Source organism: Bos javanicus, chromosome 7 (assembly GCF_032452875.1).
Source record: "Bos javanicus breed banteng chromosome 7, ARS-OSU_banteng_1.0, whole genome shotgun sequence".
NCBI lineage: Eukaryota > Metazoa > Chordata > Mammalia > Artiodactyla > Bovidae > Bos > Bos javanicus.
Window position 1 is genome coordinate 25,016,909 of NC_083874.1, and position 20,091 is coordinate 25,036,999.

A 20,091-nucleotide genomic window follows, 5' to 3' on the forward strand; every position below is an offset into this window, starting at 1 on the left:
ACTTTATCCCTTCTGGTTGCTAATACTTTACCTTGTAGACTCTGGAATGACAAATTCTATAATTGCTGTTATTTTTTGCCGTTCCATTCCTCTTTGTGCTATGAAGTGGCTAGTATGTGCTTCCAAATTATATTTTAAATAAAGTTCCTTAAATTTGACAGAGGTTAAAGAAATACCCAAGCCAAATGTTTTGGACTCCGGACTTTTAAATAGAATTTGGTTTTGCAGCTCTACAAACAGGTCACTTCAAAATTCCCAGGTTTTCTTCTCTATGGTTTTTGTATGAAAAATACATCTTTTGTTCTTTGAAAATACTTGTCATCATTGTTTTATGTATAAATTTAAAAGAGGTCAATTAACAATTTCATTTAACATATACTGAAGGCAGATAACCTTCAGATTCAGTCAGTTCAGTTCGCTTGCTCAGTTGTGTCTGACTCTGTGACCCCATGGACAGCAGCACACCAGGCCTCCCTGTCCATCACCAACTCCCAGAGTTCACTTAAACTCATGTCCATTGAGTCGGTGATGCCATCCAACCATCTCATCCTCTGTCTTTCCCTTCTCCTCCTGCCTTCAATCTTTCCCAGCATCAGGGTCTTTTCAAATGAGTCAGTTCTTTGCCTCCGGTGGCCAAAGTATTAGAGTTTCCACTTCAGCATCAGTCCTTCCAAAGAATATTCAGGGTTGATTTCCTTTAGGATAGACTGATTGGATCTCTTTGCAGTCCAAGGGACTCTCAAGAGTCTTCTCCAACACCACAGTTCAAAAGCATCAATTCTTTGGCACTCAGCTTTCTTTATAGTCCAACTCTCACATCCATACATGACTACTGGAAAAACCATGGCTTTGACTAGACAGACCCTTGTTGGCAAAGTAATGTTCCTACTTTTTAATATGCTGTGTAGGTCAGGCATAACTTTTCTTCCAAGGAGCAAGCATCTTTTAATTTCATGGCTGCAATCACCACCTGCAGTGATTTTGGAGCCCCCCAAAATAAAATTTGTCACTGTTTCCCCATCTATTTGCCATGAAGTGATGGAACCAGATGCCTTGATCTTAGTTTTCTGAATGTTCAGATTACCAATGGAATAATACAGCAAAAAGTTCAACTGAAAATTATCATTAAGGTGGAAGGACAAAAGGCAGAAATCACTAGTTCCTACCATTTAATAAGCATTCTTAGCAATTCAACATGAAACAAAAAATTTGGATTACTTTACTGCTTTTTGATATACAATGGATCCATGCATTCTCTCTCTTTTCTTCTGTCATCAATTTTGGAAAAGCAAGGAATGTTTTCTCTAATTCATTGGAGCTATATTCCATGACTTCCCATAGTCCATAATGGAGAGAGAGGATGATACTCTCTCCAGAATACAGAAATGATCACTGTCCCCAACACTGACAAAAATTCAAGAAATATTTCATGGTTCTTCAACAAATGACAGCTCCCACATGACAGAGAATTAAGAAGACAGTGATTTTATATACAAAAAAAATTTTTATATAGATTTTATATATATAAAACTTTCATAGTATAAGCAACAAGGTTTTTCACTACTTTAGTCTGTCTCCTTGCACACTATAGTTGATCTGTGTTCCAATTAAAAAGGTGACATCATGTCTTATACATATCACATTGTATGATCTGACCTATGTAAAGGGGGTCTGCCATCATGCTTGCTTTCATATACTACTTTTACCCATAAATTTTTCTCACACATGTTGCTTTTAACCAATATGTAATTCATTTTAAATTTGTGCAGTGAGATTGAAGTGCTACATTACTCCTATTCACTGTAAGCTTGACAGTATATAATGCAGCCAATTAATTTTGGACATTGATTCTATCATCTGATACACTATTCTGCTGTCTCACATCATCTACAACTTTATCAAGGTCACATTTAAAAATATTGAACAGAACAGGGCCAAGGATGACATAAATTAATTTTAATCAGTAATCTTTGCACATAGTTCCCCAACAAGTTACAAATCCATCTAACTGTACTATTTTCCAGCTCAAATTTCTCCATCTAGTACCTTGAGAATCTAGCAAATGCTTTAGCAAAATTAGGAAGAACTATGGCTATAGCAGGGCCTTGGCCCACAGTCTAAAAAGAAAATAAATCCAAAACTGGTTATGCCTTTTTTATAAAGTCAATGATTATCATTTTATTAAACTCACATAGCCAATCTTTTAATAATTTGTTCTGGAATGTTTCTCAAGACCAGTAAAAAGTTTGAAGTATTTACTTTCTTGTGAATTTCAGAAAAAAAGAACAATCTAATCTTCAAATATCTATAAGTTTCTTATAACACTTCACAGGTTGTCAAGCAGAGGCTCAAAAATGCCAATCACACAAATTACAAAATTCTAGTTTGTAATTTTTTCCAAACTAGCAGACTGAGCTGCACTTAGAGAATTTAATATTTCAGAGCAAACTGTTCTAGGGGGAAAAAAAGAGAAGTACTTACTGTATTTACCAAATGAAAGAAAGGGACCTATGCTTGATTGTAGCTGAAATGAATTTGCCTAAGGAAGGTGGAAAAGTGGAAACAGTGTTCATTATAAAACTCAGCTAATGCCGTCTATAGGGTCGCACAGAGTCAGACACGACTGAAGCAACTTGGCAGCAGCAGCAATGCATATTTCCTTCTATTAAGTTCACTTCTTCTCCTCTTACCTGGACAACAAAACCTGCTTTGAGTCAAGGATCTGATATAACCAGATATTTTAGTGTGACTTTAAGTCAATGTGTTCTCTTTCAAAGGGAGTATTTGTGTTTTAATCCCCACTTCTCTTATCTTCAAGTGTGGAATTTAAATCTAGGTTCTTTATTAAGGGAATTTCAAGTACCAGAGAGCAGATGGATGAAATCTGGGTAAGCTGGCAGGGGGAGAAGGGCTCCTAGTTATCCTGGGATCACATCACTTGAATGTTACCTTGTCCTTGGGCTTGTAATTGAAAACCGCCTGGACAAAAAAGATACCAACAATTCAAGAAAAATCAGAGATCTGTCCTACGTGTCAACCAAGTTCTGACCCTTTTGCATCTGAACTATGAGTTTGAAAATATAAGCCTGAGTTTATCTTCAGAAACATGAATGTTAAATTTCTGTTAACAATTCAGCCCTCACTGCTAAAAGGTTGCAAAACAGATCTTGGAAATGAAAGCTGAAAGTCACCGCAAGTTTGGCTCAAAGAACATTTCAGAGACTGAGCTTCGTTCTCTGTATCCTCTCCTTCCCAAAATGATTAACCTGAATGGTGTCAGTTTGGAAGCTTACCAAAAATTTTCAGGTACACTTTTAACATAATTCATATCAAGTAATAAATATAATGATCACTATATTCCTAACTAAAATTGACTTTTAGTCTTCCAAATAACTGTTCATGTCTTATATCTCCTAGAATTCCAATGTGTTTAATAGCCTGCAGTGACCTTTCCTAACTCAATCCTTACACATATTTTTAGATGAAAAGATTTTACTCAAAGTTATTTTACCAGTAAATGTGGTATGTGGTATATTTTATTAACTGCTAATTCAATGCCATTTGTGTTTTAAATCCAAAGTCGATAAGGAAAACAAAAACCAAAACCTACCCAAGACAATTATCCAAAGCACCAAGCAATGAGATATTCTGAAAGAATCATGGAACAAAAAAGATAGGGTTCTGCATGGATCCAAAATTCACTTCTCATATTTTGCTGAATTGATTTGCAATTCCAGAAATTTAGTTTATTGTAAATCTTTTTTATCTTTTGTTCCAACAGATACTTTTGAAATTAGAAAATCCTCTGAGGAATTACACAAAATATTAATGATACCTGAAAACACCCTTGGAAAATGAGAAATCAGATTTGAATAATTATCATCTATGCCAGTTGTGAGTTACTGTAAAAATTCTGACACAATTTCTTCCAGGTTAAAAAAACAATAATAAAGTTGACAGTATTGGAATCTTGCTGTAATCTATTGAAATATATAGTAAGAGTTATAAAGGAAAAGTCAGAAAATTCTAAATTTGCTACAACCTTTTGTATTGGAAGATAAAACAATGAAAGAGATATAGATATACAACAAAGTGAATCAATATTTTCATAGACTATACTTCATTTAAAGTTATTACAAAATTCTGGCTATATTTCTCCCTGCTCTGCAACATAACATTGTTGTTTATCTATTTCGTACATAGCAGTTTATATCTCTTAATCCCATACTCCTTTCTATCGCCCCTCTCTTTCCCTCTCCTCACTGGTAACCACTAATTTGTGCTCTGTATCTGTGAGTCAGTTTCTGTTTTGTTATATTTACTTGCTTGTTTTATTTTTTAGATTCCACATATAAGCGATAACATACAATATTCATCCTTCTCTGATTTATTTCACTACTCATAATATGCTCCAAGTACATCTATGTTGCTTCAAATGCTAAAATTTCACTCTTTTTTATGACTAATATTCCACTGTATGACTAATATTTCATTCCATTGTATGTATACACACATATACACTACATCCTTTTTATCGACTCATCTGTTGGTGGACACTTAGGTTGCTTCCATATCTTGGCTTTTGTAAATAATGCTGCTATGGACACATAGGTGCATGTATCTTTTTTAATTAATGTTTTTGTCTTCTTTGGATACATACCCAGGAGTGGAATTGCTAAATCATATAGTATTTCTAGTGATAGATTTTTTAGAAACCTTCAGCAATATAAGGATCATATACCATGTTCATGTGAGACTTAATTCAGGGTCACAAGGATGGTTCAATAGTCACAAATCAATCAATGTGATATACCACATTAACAAAAGGAAAGATAAAGTTTACATAATCATCTCAATAGATGCAGAGAAAGCATCTGATAAAATTCCACATCCATTCATGATAAAGTATCTCATCTAAGTTTGTATAGCATAAACATATCCCAACATAATAAAGGCCATTTATGACAAACCTACAGCTAACATCATGCTGCTGCTGCTGCTAAGTCGCTTCAGTCGTGTCCAACTCTGTGTGACCCCATAGACGGCCTCCCACCAGGCTTCCCCATCCCTGGGATTCTCCAGGCAAGAACACTGGAGTGGGTTGCCATTTCCTTCTCCAATGCATGAAACTGAAAAGTGAAAATGAAGTCACACAGTCGTGTCTGACTCTTGGCAATCCCATGGAGTGCAACCTACCAGACTCCTCCACCCGTGGGATTTTCCAGGCAAGAGTACTGGAGTAGGGTACCATTGCCTTCTCTGAGCTAACATCATACTTAGTGGTAAAAAGCTGAAAGATTTTCTTTTGAATTCAGAAACAAAACAAGGATGTTCAACTCTTGCCACTTCTATTTAATATAATTTCAATGTCCCAGCCATAGAAATCAGATAAGAAAAAGAAATAAAGGTCAATCAAATGGAAGGGAAGAAGTAAAACTGTCCCCATTTGCAGATGACATGATACTATATATAGAAAACCCTAAAGTTTCTACTAAAGAAAAAAAAATATAAGAACTAATAAATGAATTCTGTAAAGTTGCAGGTATAAGATTAGCATACACATCTTTGTTGCTCTACCCCAATAATGAACTATCAGCAAGACAAAGCAAAATAAAACACCTAAAAAATCTGGTAATAAACTCAACCAAGGAGGTGAGACATCTATACTCTGAAAACTAGAAAACAAAAATGTAGGAATTTGAAAGTGATACAAAAAAAAAAAAAAAGGAAAGCTACCATGTGTGTTCTTGTATTAGAAGAATTAATACTGTTAAAATAACCATATTATCCAAAGCAATCTATAGATTTAATTCAATCCCCATAAAAATAGCCATGCCATTTTTTATAGAACTAGAAACCACAGCAAACTTTTTAGCCACAATTAGTGCCTATATTCGGAGAAGGCAATGACACCCCACTCCAGTACTCTTTCCGGGAAAATCCCATGGGCGGAGGAGCCTGGTAGGCTGCAGTCCATAGGGTTGCCAAGAGTTAGACACGACTGAGCGACTTCACTTTCATTTTTCACTTTCATGCATTGGAGAAGGAAATGGCAACCCACTCCAGTGTTCTTGCCTGGAGAATCCCAGGGACGGGGAGCCTGGTGGGCTGCCGTCTATGGGGTCGCACAGAGTCGGACACGACTGAAGTGACTTAGCAGCAGCAGCAGCAGCAGCGCCTATATTGTTAATACTTCCGTTCAGTTCAGTTCAGTCCCTCAGTGTTGTCTGACTCTTTTCGACCCCATGAATCGCAGCACGCCAGGCCTCCCTGTCCATCACCACCTCCCAGAATTCACCCAAACTCATGTGCATCGAGTTGGTGATGCCACCCAGCCATCTCATCCTCTGTCGTCCCCTTCTCCTCCTGCCCCAATCCCTCCCAGTATCAGAGTCTTTTCCAATGAGTCAACTCTTCGCATCAGGTGGCCAAAGTATTGGAGTTTCAGCTTCAGCATCAGTCCTTCCAATGAACACCCAGGACTGGTCTCCTTTAGGATGGACTGGTTGGATCTCCTTGCAGTCCAAGGGACTCTCAAGAGTCTTCTCCAACACCACAGTTCAAAAGCATCAATTCTTCAGTGCTCAGCTTTCTTCACAGTCCAACTCTCACATCCATGCATGACCACTGGAAAAACCATAGCCTTGACTAGACAGACCTTTGTTGGCAAAGTAATATCTCTGCTTTTAAAAATGCTATCTAGGTTGTTTATAACTTTCCTTCCAAGGAGTAGAAAGAAAGTGAAGTTGCTCAGTCATGTCTGACTCTTTGTGACCCTGTGGACTGTAGCCTACCAGGCTTCTCCATCAATGGGATTCTCCAGGCAAGAATACTGGAGTGGGTTACCATTTCCTTCTCCAGAGGATCTTCCCAACCCAGGGATTGAACCCAGTCTCCCGCACTGGAGGCAGACGATTTAACCTCTGAGCCACCAGTCAATCATCATCTACAGTGATTTTGGAGCCCAAAGAAATAAAGTCTGCCACTGTTTCCACTGTTTCCCCATCTATTTCCCATGAAGTGATGGGACCAGATGCCATGATCTTAGTTTTCTGAATGTTGAGCTTTAAGCCAACTTTTCCACTCTCCTCTTTCACTTTCATCAAGAGGCTTTTGAGTTCCTCTTCACTTTCTGCCATAAGGGTGGTGTCATCTGCATATCTGAGGTTATTGATATTTCTCCCAGAAATCTTGATTCCAGCTTGTGCTTCTTCCAGCCCAGTGTTTCTCATGATGTACTCTGCATATAAGTTAAATAAGCAGGGTGACAATATACAGCCTTGATGGACTCCTTTTCCTATTTGGAACCAGTCTGTTGTTCCATGTCTAGTTCTGTTGCTTCCTGACCTGCATACAGGTTTCTCAAGAGGCAGGTCAGGTGGTCTGGTATTCCCATCTCTTTCAGAATTTTCCAAAGTTTATTGTGATCCACATAGTCAAAGGCTTCGGCATAGTCAATAAAGCAGAAATAGATGTTTTTCTGGAACTCTCTTGCTTTTTCAATGATCCAGCAGATGTTGGTAATTTGATCTCTGGTTCCTCTGCCTTTTCTTAGGAAAGATGAAATACACCAACAGTGCTTACTCTATGGAAATGAAAGCTAGCTTTGATAGATTACATAAAAACAACAAAAAGACAGCTAATATTAAATACACAGGAGGTAACAAAGAAAGATTCAAAAGGATAGGTGAAAAAGTCAATGTCAGGGAAAATTCTAAAAAGGTTGCTAATATTAATATAATAATTAATAGCTGAGAAAAGAAGAGAAGCTAAAGCCAAAGGAGAAAAGGAAAGATACCCATTTGAATGAAGAGTTCCAAAGAATACCAAGGAGAGATAAGAAAGCCTTCCTCAGTGATCAACACAAAGAAATAGAGGTAAATAGAATGGGAAATACTAGAGATCTCTTCAAGAAAATTAGAGATAGCAAGGGAACATACCATGCAAAGATGGGCACAATAAAAGACAGAAATGGTATGGACCTAATAGAAGCAGAAGATATTAAGAGGTGGTAAGAGTACACAGAAGAACTATACAAAAAAAGATCTTCACAACCCAGATAATCACGATGGTGTGATCACTCACCTAGAGCCAGACATCCTGGAATGTGAAGTCAAGTGGGCCTTAGGAAGCATCACTATGAACAAAGCTAGTGGAGGTGATGGAATTCCAGTTGAGCTATTTCAAATCCTGAAAGATGATGCTGTGAAAGTGCTGCACTCAATATGCCAGCAAATTTGGAAAACTCAGCAGTGACCACAGGACTGGAAAAGGTCACTTGTCATTCTAATCCCAAAGAAAGGCAATGCCAAATAATGTTCAAACTACTGCACAATTGCACTCATCTCACACACTAGCAAAGTAATGCTCAAAATTCTCCAAGCCAGGTTTCAACAGTACCTGAACTACAAACTTCCAGATGTTCAAGCTGGATGTAGAAAGGGCTGAGGAACCAGAGATCAAATGGCCAACATTCATTGGACCATCAAAAAGGCAATAGAGAGTTCCAGAAAAACATCTACTTCTGTCTTATTGATTACACCAAAGTCTTTGACTGTGTGGATCACAAGAAACTGTGGAAATTTCTTAAAGAGATGGAAACACCAGACCACCTTACCTGCTTCCTGAGAAGACCACTGTTAGAACTAATAAATGAATTAAGTTAAGTTGAAGGATAAAAAAAAATCTACACACAAAAATCAGTTGCATTTCTATACACTAACAATGAATTATATGAAAAAAAGAAATATGAAAACAATCCCCTCTACAAGAGCATCAAAAAGAATAAAATACTTAGAAATAAACTTCACCAAGGGGGTAAAAGATTGTGTAATTAAAACTACAATACATCAGTGAAGGAAATTAAAGAACACCCAAATAAATGGAAAGACATTCTGTGTTCATGAATTGGAAGACTTAATACTGTTAAAATAAGAATTTCCATATGCTTTAATCACAAAAAGTCCTGTAGTAGAGGTCAGGAATCATCTTCTAGACATGCTTTGCCACCATCTATGTTTCAGACGGTGGCAAAGAGAAGAGATAATTTCAGAAGAGAATTCAGCTTTCCCAGTCCTCAGTTTCTTGGTCTGTAGAGGAGCAAGTGGGGCTAGGAGCATCTCTAAGCTCAGCCTGTAAGTCTAAGCAATTTCTGAGCTGTATTTTACAAGTTCTATTATTTGAGAATAGCGACAGATGGAACATGTAAAAAGGGGAGATGATCTATAGTATTAACATTGATGGCTGTAGCCTAAACAAAATGACTATTATATACAAATAGTTTTTAAAATATATTTTCTTAAGTATTCACCAATTTTTTAAATTTATGGCAAATTGTTCTCATATACCCAAATTTAACTGCACAACTCAAAGCCTAAAGATTGTGCAATGAAAGAAGAGGTTTCAAAGGCAGGCAGAGCTTTTGAATGTCTTGCCCTGACCCTTGCTAAGGGATTTACTTAATCTCTTTGAGCATCAGTTTCCTCAACTGTGGTCTAGGATTATCTGTTTTAAGGATTATGATGAGGATTAAAAACATAAACAGTGTAAGTCAGATAGCCCAGTGCTGGCTACACCCAGTGGGGTTAATGAGTAATTGAAATCAGTCTTATCATTTAAGCAGCAATCCATGCAGATTTAAAGACTCAGAGAAATAAACCAAGCAAGGGAGCATTTTCCTGGCTTGTGCAGGCAGCCAGGAAGTGTAAGTACACCCAAAAAAAAAAAAAAACCAGGGAGAGGTGGTTGACAAAAACACGAAAAATCGACATGAGAATACAGATAAATGTGGGAGAAAAAGGCTAAGTTAAGAGGAAAACTATTTTGATTCTGAGTCAAATATTTGACCGATAAAGCTGTGACCCTTCCCAGGCAGGGCAGATGGTGGTCTCCAAGTTTAAATGTGATCCCAAGAACATACTGACCTAGATTCTGGCTTTTTAGTGCATCTGTATGTAAAGTTAACGGTAACTTTAAAATATGAGAAGACTTTTAGCTATAACAAGAAAACTGTTGCAAATAGTTTGTTGGTTTAAAATAAGAAATTTGTCCACTTGTTTTGCTTCCCACCAAAAGCAGACACCAAAGAAAGGGGCAAGCCCCTGGGCTCCCAAAGCCTTTGAACACATCCTATAGCGTCTATAGGTCATCGGGGGGTATCACAAGCTCTAAAGATATCACTTTGTTCTTTAAAGATTAAAGGAAGCGCTTAGGGACAAATGACAGACTCTACACTGGAAATGCTCAGTGTTGAGAAATCCACACATGTAAATATTCACACATCTATAACATAAACTGTACTTTCCCATCTTTCTGCTTTTGTTTCTGCTCTTCAGTTGAAGAGCTTTGCTTTTCACAATTTCTAGCTTTCAAGTTCCAGCTACAATGGTATCAAGTTTATGAAGAAGATTTTCTCCAGAACCATATTCTAAGTGATTTCTTTCCACCTCTGGAGCCTCCATACCGTCATCTATACTTTCCCAACTATAAATTTACCATATATTTTGCTTTACGTCATACAGTTAGCTTTTTGCCTTTCTTTTCCTCATCAAGTTGTAAGCTCCTCTAGGACAGACAATTTGGTTTACTATACTTTGATCTTCACTGCTGCCAAGCACATATTTCCCGTGTTGTAGATACTAAGTATATATTAAGTAAATGTAATACCATAACAATTTATCAGTGGTGTCCTATAGTTTTAGATCTCCTATAGTTTTAGGTGTCCTATAGTTTTACACAAAAATGTATGAGCAGGCCTTCCTTCTATTGTATCTCTCTGGAAGGCACTAGCTCCAGAGGCAAGCGACACACCAAGACCACAGAAGCTACTAGGCTGACAAATTCTGAGTCTTCAGTGTAGTTGGTTTCACAAGCTTTTTTTAGGCCTCATGAGATTATTCTCTTTCTTCTGAGACAGTTATCTTTTAAGCTGATGAGTTTTTTTAAACTGAAGTATACTTGATGTACAATGTTGTGTTAGTTTCTATTATACAGCAAAGCAACTCAGTAGCTTTCCTAGTAGCTCCACTGGTAAAGACTCCACTTGCAATGTAGAAGGCCATGGTTTGATTCCTGGGTTGGGAAGTTCCCCTGTAGAAGGAATAGGCTACCCATTCCAGTATTTTTGGGCTTTCCTGGTGGCTCAGATGGTAATGAATCCACCTGCAATGTGGGAGACCTCGGTTCTTTCACTGAATTTGATGATCTCTGCTGCTGCAGCTGCTAAGTCGCTTCAGTCGTGTCCGACTCTGTGCCACCCCATAGACGGCAGCCCACCAGGCTCCCCCATCCCTGGGATTCTCCAGGCAAGAACACTGGAGTGGGTTGCCATTTCCTTCTCCAATGCGTGAAAGTGAAAAGTGAAAGTGAAGTCGCTCAGTTGTGTCTGACTCTTAGTGACCCCATGGACTGCAGCCCACCAGGCTCCTCTGCCCATGGGATTTTCCAGGCAAGAGTACTGGAGTGGGGTGCCATTGCCTTCTCCATATATATATACATATATTCTTTTTCATTTTCTTTTCCTTGATGGTCTATTACAAGACACTGAATATAATTCCCTGTGCTATACAGTAGGACCTTGTTGTTTATCCATTCCATACATAATAGTTTGCATTCAGCTGATGAGGTTTAACACAAAGTCTTACACATTAAAGGCTTTGTGTGTTCATTAATTCCTTTATTTAATATATATATTGAACACTTCCCATAAGGTACATACTGAAGATGAAACATTAATAAACAGAAAGCCCTTGTTCTTGAGCTCCTGAGGTGGCAGGAGAAACAATGCAACATGAGGCCAGGGACAACACTGACCTTGCTCCCCGCTGTACCCTCATGACTGGACACAAGTCCTGACACGTTGGGGGCAGTCTGTATTTGTTAAATGTAAGATTTAATTAAAAGGGATGTATTAGGCAGAGATGTGACTAAGCCTGGTGGTAAAGCACATGGAAGGTAGGAATTTGTTTCAAATGAAGGATCAGCGAAAGGGTGACTTCAAACAAGCAAGCTGCTGCTGCTGCTAAGTCGCTTCAGTCGTGTCCGACTCTGTGCGACCCCATAGACGGCAGCCCACCAGGCTCCCCTGTCCCTGGGATTCTCCAGGCAAGAACACTGGAGTGGGTTGCCATTTCCTTCTCCAATGCATGAGAGTGAAAAGTGAAAGTGAAGTCGCTCAGTGGTTTCCGACTCTTAGCAACCCCATGGACTGCAGCCTACCAGGCTCCTCCGCCGATAAACAGAAATTAAACTGAGAAAGAGATAACAGCAGTGAGGCTGAGCAAACAAAATGAAAGATGTAAATGTAAAAGCATGTGGTGGGCCTTCTGGTATGACCAATTAGTCTTATTATTCTTTGTGGTAGAGACTATTTTGAGAATCTGATGATCGCTTTGATCAAATTGCTCCAGGGAAAAAACAAAAACACTGTAATATGTATATGCAAAAATCACTGTAATATGTGTTATAGGGTGTTTTTCTGCATAGTTTTAGCAAAGGCCCCAAAGTAGGTGTCACAGATCCCCATATTCTAGATTAAGCTCCTATAACACCTATGACGGGATTACAAAAACTAGTTTTGAAATCTTTTGCTCACCATGTGGCTTGAGGTCATATAAGAGTTTTGAGGGAGGAGGAGGAGGATGTTATCACAAGGTGGGAGAATTGAGTGAGGACATGGTACTTCCTTCATTGCTTCATGTTTGGACAGAGAGAGCAGAGGGAGGGGTACAGTCAAGTGAAAGACTACAAGGGATCCACTTGAGATATGTGGGACACACAGGAGCTAGGCTCTATCTCATGACTGAGAAGTATAAAAACACTGAGTGACTGAGGCAGAGAGAGAAAACAAAACTTGGGGTACACGTGGAGCGAGTAATATTTCTCCAAAGAAATGGCACCACAGGAGAGAACTGGCCTAAGATCCTTTTGAAAAGGACTCTACCCAAAGGTATTGTTTTGGGGAAAAGAAGTTGGTAAGCAAAAGTTCCAGATGGATTTCTGAGGCTTAGAGACTGAGGTGGCTGACTGGAGGAGGGAATATGGCATTGGATATTCTCAGTGGTGGAACTTTCCAAGAACCTCACAAAAATATACAAAGGGAAAAAAAGGCCTAGATATCATCAATAACAAATCCTAATGATATCTGCTTGAATCCCTTCTACAAATTCTGTTTCCCATGGGCAGATTACGGTTTGATTACTTAGCTAGTAAGAGGTGAAGAGCTGACAAAGTAAGGAGAAAAGATGCCAACAGACCATCTGGATCTAAAGCAGTACTAAGCTGAGCACAAGGAAGTTCTAAATTAGAGAAGAATTTGCAGTTTTGATTGTTACACTGCATTATAACATCAAATTTTTAAAGATATGGATTTTGTAAGGAAAGACTTTATTCAAAATGATTACAGAAAAGTAAAGAAAGGACTACTGAAATAAGGAGAACACTCTGACCATAAGACCTGCAAGCATCTCAAGGTTTAGGCAGTTTTTCTGTTATGGGGAGGATTAAACAAGACTAGAAAGAACCAGGTGTTGGAAAGTGGGATAAAAGGGTGGTATGACTGGAGAACAGATCAGAGAATGTTTTACTTTGAAGTCAGCCTACTCTTAGGAGAGACTGTATAATGCTCAAGCTGAGGATGGATCAAAATTCAGGGGCTTGGAGGAAGAACAGAAACTTAACCAAAGTTTGGTTAATAAAGGATTTTGTTTCTATTGATCAGTGGGGACAAGCAGTTCAGTCAATCATTTATGAGGCAAAGAAAGAGAATTTGCAGGATCTGTGTCTGGCCTTGTCATAGGTAAACAAGGGGGCACCCATTTGTCTTCTCTAAGTCACATAGGGAAGGGTGGTAATTTGCAATAGGCTATTTGCCAGAATACAAAGGAGTTGAGGGAATTTTTTAGACATCACTGTTTTCCAGTAGCAAAGGGTTCAAGTAAAATTTAGCATAGTCAGGACTTTTCAATTTCTGCAATAAAACTGTAGTAGCGAGGAAAGGACCTGAAAAATCTATGAAAGTTTCAAAAATTTTATCCAAGATCAAGAAAAACTAGCCCAATGGACATATTTGAAAGAATCGTGGCTCATAAATAAATCCCTTTGAATTCAGTTCATTTAATCTAACAGTTACACATGTAAACATACAATTTTATGTCCAACTTCAGAGCTTTCTCAGATCCCAGGCTGATTGAAGATCCCCAAATGAGACATTCTAAGCACAAACACTGAGGGGAAACAGGAAGCAAAAGAGGCAGCATGCTTATCCAAGCAGCCACGATGGTTCTCTGAATTAGATAAGACATGATAGTTTGCTTTCTGGGATCTTATACTCAATAGGCACACAGAATAAAAGAGCATGATTTTTGCCCTGAGAACATCAGGAAAGGCTATATGACTGGAGAGCATAGAGTTGACCTTAGTCCAGTGTGGGATTAGAATATGGAGAGAGAGGGCACAGGGGAGGGGACAAGACCTGACAGGACCTACGTGAAGACTTGCAAGTAGCTGAAGCAGAAGACACCTGAAAAGAGGACGGGGAGATAATGTTCTCTAGGAGGCAGCAAGCTGTGATACACTAACGGAGTTTAATATGATTTTATTCTATGTGGAAGAATAAACCCTAGAAAATATCTGACAAGTAAATGGCATGGTCAAACCTGTGCTTCAACAAATATAACTGCATTAATGTGTAAAATAGATAAAGAAGAGATAAAGATTGGAGTTAAGGTGGGCCAATGGCACACTTCACATGCAAATTCAATCACTTTTTTAGCAGCACTTCCCTTTTAATCACAAAATTATTTTTATTAATAACCATGAAATAAAGTAAGTAATGATAATATACAGGAAAGAAAAGCCACAATAAAGATTTTTCCTGTAGCCTTGTGATATAATTATGGCATTAAAATTTTTTAAACAAAATCAATATTGTATCAATCATATACATATATAGATAAACTTGCTAATGTCTTTAAATGTAGTTTTAGAAAAAGGGAATACCATATATATATATCTGTCACAATCACGAATATTAACCTTAAAGTTTCTGTTAAGAGTCTTATTTTTGCAATTTTATCAAAACTGAGATTTCTGCATATTCCTAGTCAATAGCAAATTTAGCCAGATTTGTCAGTCTCTCTTCACTGAGTTGACTGAAGAACATATTTTGTAAATTTTAAGTTTGAAAATGTTCTTTCACATGTGCATGCATGCTCAGTCATGTCTGATTCTTTGAGATCCCATGGACTACAGCCTGAAGCAATCAATATTCTATTGGTAGTTACAGCCTTAAACATAAAGATGTTTGTCAATTCATAAAAATTTAAACACAAATAAATACTCCAAATGGAGTATTTAACTGAGTGGAACAAAGTCAAATTCCACTTTTTATCTTTACAGATTTTGATCTACCATTGGATACTCCAGATCTACTGTTTAAATGCAAGATATTTAATACCACAGGGTTGGGAGATCCAAATCATATCTGAAGCATCTTTAAACTCTTACAACTGGCTATGAATTTACTAAAGGAACATGCTTAGTTTGCAGGTGTCATGGACGGTCTACAGCAAGTTCTCTTCGTTAATGGCTCCATACAACTCAATGTCTATTAAAAGGTAATTAATACAAACATGCTGACTTGAAGCTACCATAACTTGAATTTACTGTTGAAATTCAATAGCAACAGCATCAATTCTTTAGAATACATACCAAAAATGATTTTTAAAGTTGAAATATTCTATCACTGACATTGTTTAGAGTTACAAGTGTCTGGTGTAATAACAAGTAAATGATCTTTTAGTCATTTACACTACTGCTTTAAATTATCTACTATTTAAAATGCACTCCTTCACTACCTGTAACCAAGGCAACAGCTTCCACTGCTGCTAAGTCACTTCATTTGTGTCCGACTCTGTGTCGGGAGCCCACCAGGCTCCCCCGTCCCTAGGATTCTCCAGGCAAGAACACTGGAGTGGGTTGCCATTTCCTTCTCCAATACAGGAAAGTGAAAAGTAAAAGTGAAGTCACTCAGTCATGTCCGACTCTTAGCAACCCCATGGACTGCAGCCTACCAGGCTCCTTCCACTACCCTGCTCTTAAATCCTCCACAGGGAAGAGAACGAAATGGAAACTGGCATTTCACTAAATATCAACATTGTACCCAACAGTATGTTGTATATTATGTAGGAATAAGCCTTTGAGTAAATTATTTTGTCATTTTAAGATGAAGAATATTAAGATCAATTGCCAAAGATTACTCAGCAAAGTCATGAAACTGGAATTCAAACCAAAATATTTCTGACTCTAAAGCATATGCTATCTCTACCATACTTTTTTTGATGGAGGGTGGGAGAGAAGTAAGTTTGAAAGCTATGGCAAAATTTAGATGTCACTGGAGCTTGAGCTTGGCAGCATCAGGAGAATGGAGAAAAAAGGATGGTGGGGAGAGATGATACCACAAGGTCAAAATGATCCAAATCAGACAACATACTAAGTGTGGGGACCATGAAGATGGTGAAATCAAGTTTAAAAGAAAGAGCAGAACCAGGTAATATCTGAGACATCAATATCTAGCAGTTGCCAATATCTGATCAAAACTACAGTGAGATGAAGAAACTATCTATCAGGACTCCTAATAGGGAGATATCTATATGTGGGGTGTGAATATTTGGATAGGCTTCTTGGCATTAATAAGGGGCATTCTCTAGAAAAACTAGTGATCACAAATTGCCTTCTAAGAATGGGTAGTCTAGTTAATCCTATAACTTCTGCTTGCTGAATAGGAAATGCAAGTTTTGAGGCAGAGCTGAATTGCTCAAGATGGCAGAGAAGATAAGGTAGCTGCAATGTTCAGTAGCATGCATTTAGCCTATAAGCTCAGCCTCCCTTTTAAATAAAAGATACTTTAAAAAATATTTAATGGCTTGAAGCATCACCCAAGTTACCAGGCTTCCAAGTTACCTATGTCAGGTACTACCACAAAGGTAGTATTATGTGAAAAATAGAAACAGAGAAATTAATGGCATCTTCCTAGACAACATACTTCTCAGGATCCCAGGATGTCTCTTTCTGACATGTCTTTTTCTTTGTTTGTTTGCTTTGGCTTCATGGCTTGAGAATCTCAGCTACCTGACCAAAGATGGAACACCTGGGCCCTCAGGCCCTCAGCAGTGAAAGCATGAAGTCCTAACCACTGGACCACCAGGTAATTCCCATCTGTTTTTTTCTGTATGTAGCTAGAATCCTGTTCTTCTTCTTATCAGCTAATTTCCCCAATGGTCTTCACTAATAAGACTACAGTAGGTTGTTTACCTTTGTAGCAGTTTTACTTGAGTACTTGTATTCTCAAGGAGTCCCACTGTCCACCTGCAAGGAGGAACTGCACTGACATTAACTGCCACTATGGGGCAGCAAGAAGCTATTTCCTCTATAAATTCAGAGCATCACTGGATTTCACAAGCCTAGGATGGAACATTTTCATTTGATATCTATTTATAATTCTTTTTAAAATGCTTTCATATGGCTAATTCTTTTATAATAAGCCTACTTTCTTCTTTAGGCTGTATAAAATTTTAGAAATCTTTTTCTATCATACAGATTAAAATTTTACATATCTTATATCTTAGTTTTTAATGGCATCTATAGTATGGCTAGATAGTTTAAATCAATCATCAGTGTTGGATTCTGAGAATCATTTAAATTTTGAAAAATTTGCTCTATCCCACATCTTAAGAGTTACATTCTGCCTTTAGTGATTGACAGTGAATATTTACTGAGCTCATATGTGACAAGCACAGTTACAGTCTTTATATACACTGGCTTTTTTAATCTTCACAACCCTCTGAAGTAGCTTTCACTCTCAACTCTTTTTTAGATAAGACAACTAATGAGAGGCCAAAATATTTCAAAAGTCACAAAGCCAATAAGAAATGCTCCATTTTACAATCAAGAAGTGTTGTCTGGCTCTAAACCTCACTCTCTGAACCAAGACTCTTGTTCGTAAGCTGTAAGCAGGCCTTTAATAAGAGTATAATCTAACAACTGAAGTTTAATAAACACCACTGTTGCACCATAGAAACCTATGAACATTTTGATCACATGATAGGTCTACGAAAATCACAGGTTCTGAGACCCGTCACTGAAATATAGAGCAAACTAAGAAAGAGAGGAAAGGAAAAACTACTTTGAAAGGGTTAAGAATTCCAGAAGGCTGTAATAGCAGGTTTGCAATCAAGGGCCACCATAAAGAAACAGCAGGAGAGGGAGGGGGAGGCAGTCTTGGTCATGCTGTGAGTGCACCAGTCTTTAGTTTAGAATTGTGTCAAACCACCCAGGAGCACAAGAGAAAGCTGTGTTTAACGTTCGTTCCATTTCAGAATGGACATGGTATGCTTTTTCTCTGAAGCCAGAAAACTGAAGATTAACTTAGCGCACTTAATTCAATAGTATCCATTTGAAAAACTGGACTGGGTTTTTGCTAACAAGGTTACTCAGGATAAGCCTATTTTCCCATCATAATATAAAATAAAAATTACCCATACTATTTAGCAGCAAAAAGCTTTTGAACCCACCTCCCAAGTAAAACCACAACATTCTTCACTTCTGCTCTCTGGTAGGTCAATCAATCTGGACATTTAAGAAAATGATGAAGAAGAAATGCTTGTTTAAATACGTTGCTTTCATGTTGCACTGCCTAATCTCCCTTACCATTTGGAAGAGACATTCATTTAGGCCATCCGTGCTTTTTCATTCACCTCTATGGGTATAACTTGGTTTTCTGAGGTGCAAAACAAAATCTTTCAGGAGCATCATGCAATATATTTTTTTCCAAGCAGGAAAGCCAAATCTTGAGGTTTGGAAGGGCTAAGTGAAAATGACGTTGGCAATAATTTCTATGGCAAAATTGATCCAATCTGAAAATGGGCACTTCGTTTTTGCATACACTACATCCTTTAACCACCCTTTCTGAATTCTCATTAATTCATGGAAATCAATGAAATCCAGGTTTTTCAGGATGAAGCATCAGAAATATTACTCAAGTGTTTAAGCTGATTGAAATGACACTGATTTTTTTTATAATTCTGTTCTTCTGAAGAGTCTCTTCTATTAAACAGGAACAACCTGAGACTGAGAAAATGTAGAAGGCTCCCTTTTTCTCCAAGAAACTCAGCCTTCACTTTAAAAGCTACAACACTGCTCAGTGGTTTCCACAGAGGGCCAGCCCAAAGGAGAAATCAGAGTTCTCTCCAAAATCAGACTCAGCTGCTATGAGAGGAGCAGGAGAGCATCTATTGAATCTATTGATTCAATAATTTTTGTTTTTAAAGCAGCTAGATGATAGCACCAGCTCCCCTCTTCCTATCTGATATTAGTATTTCTATTTAATACAAAGATACACATTAAATGACTTAAAAAGAAATGAACTTTTATAAACATTATTTTCTAAATAACTTTTCCATCATGATGACCTGGAGCTTTTTTACAGATTTGTTTCAATGAACTCTACTTTGCATTCATCTGCTTATGAAAGTATTAATTCTCTTACTCATTCTGAATGTTGAATTGATCCAATAGTTCCCTAATTTCTCTCAGTCAAAGCTGGTTCTCTATAAGCCACAATGTTCAGACTGTCCCTATCTCCCCACAGATATTTTTCATGAGCACTCTGTTTTCACAAAGGGAATCACAACACAGTGTCCTGGCTGCTCTAGCTTGTTAAGTTCCCTCAATTTGGATGAAAGACATTTATTTTATGACTGTGGTTGTAAAGAATCCAAATCTCTATTCTTTCTGATCAAATGTGTTTCTTCACTTATTTGCTAAATATTTTCAATCTTGGTGTGATTTTGCTCAAAGGGAAATCATGGAATTTCTAAAAATGATCAATGTTTTTAAGGCAAGACTCCCAGATATTCTCTCATTTGAGATAAAAACAAAACTGCAAACCCAAATCCTTTGAAATGAAAGAATAGTTCTATTGTGTTAATTGTAAACATGCAATAAAGTTCCAAAATAAATCAACAGTCAATGGTTCAACCACAAGAAAACAAAGACCAGAAAGAAAAAACATAAGAATTTAATGATTCCTGTGAA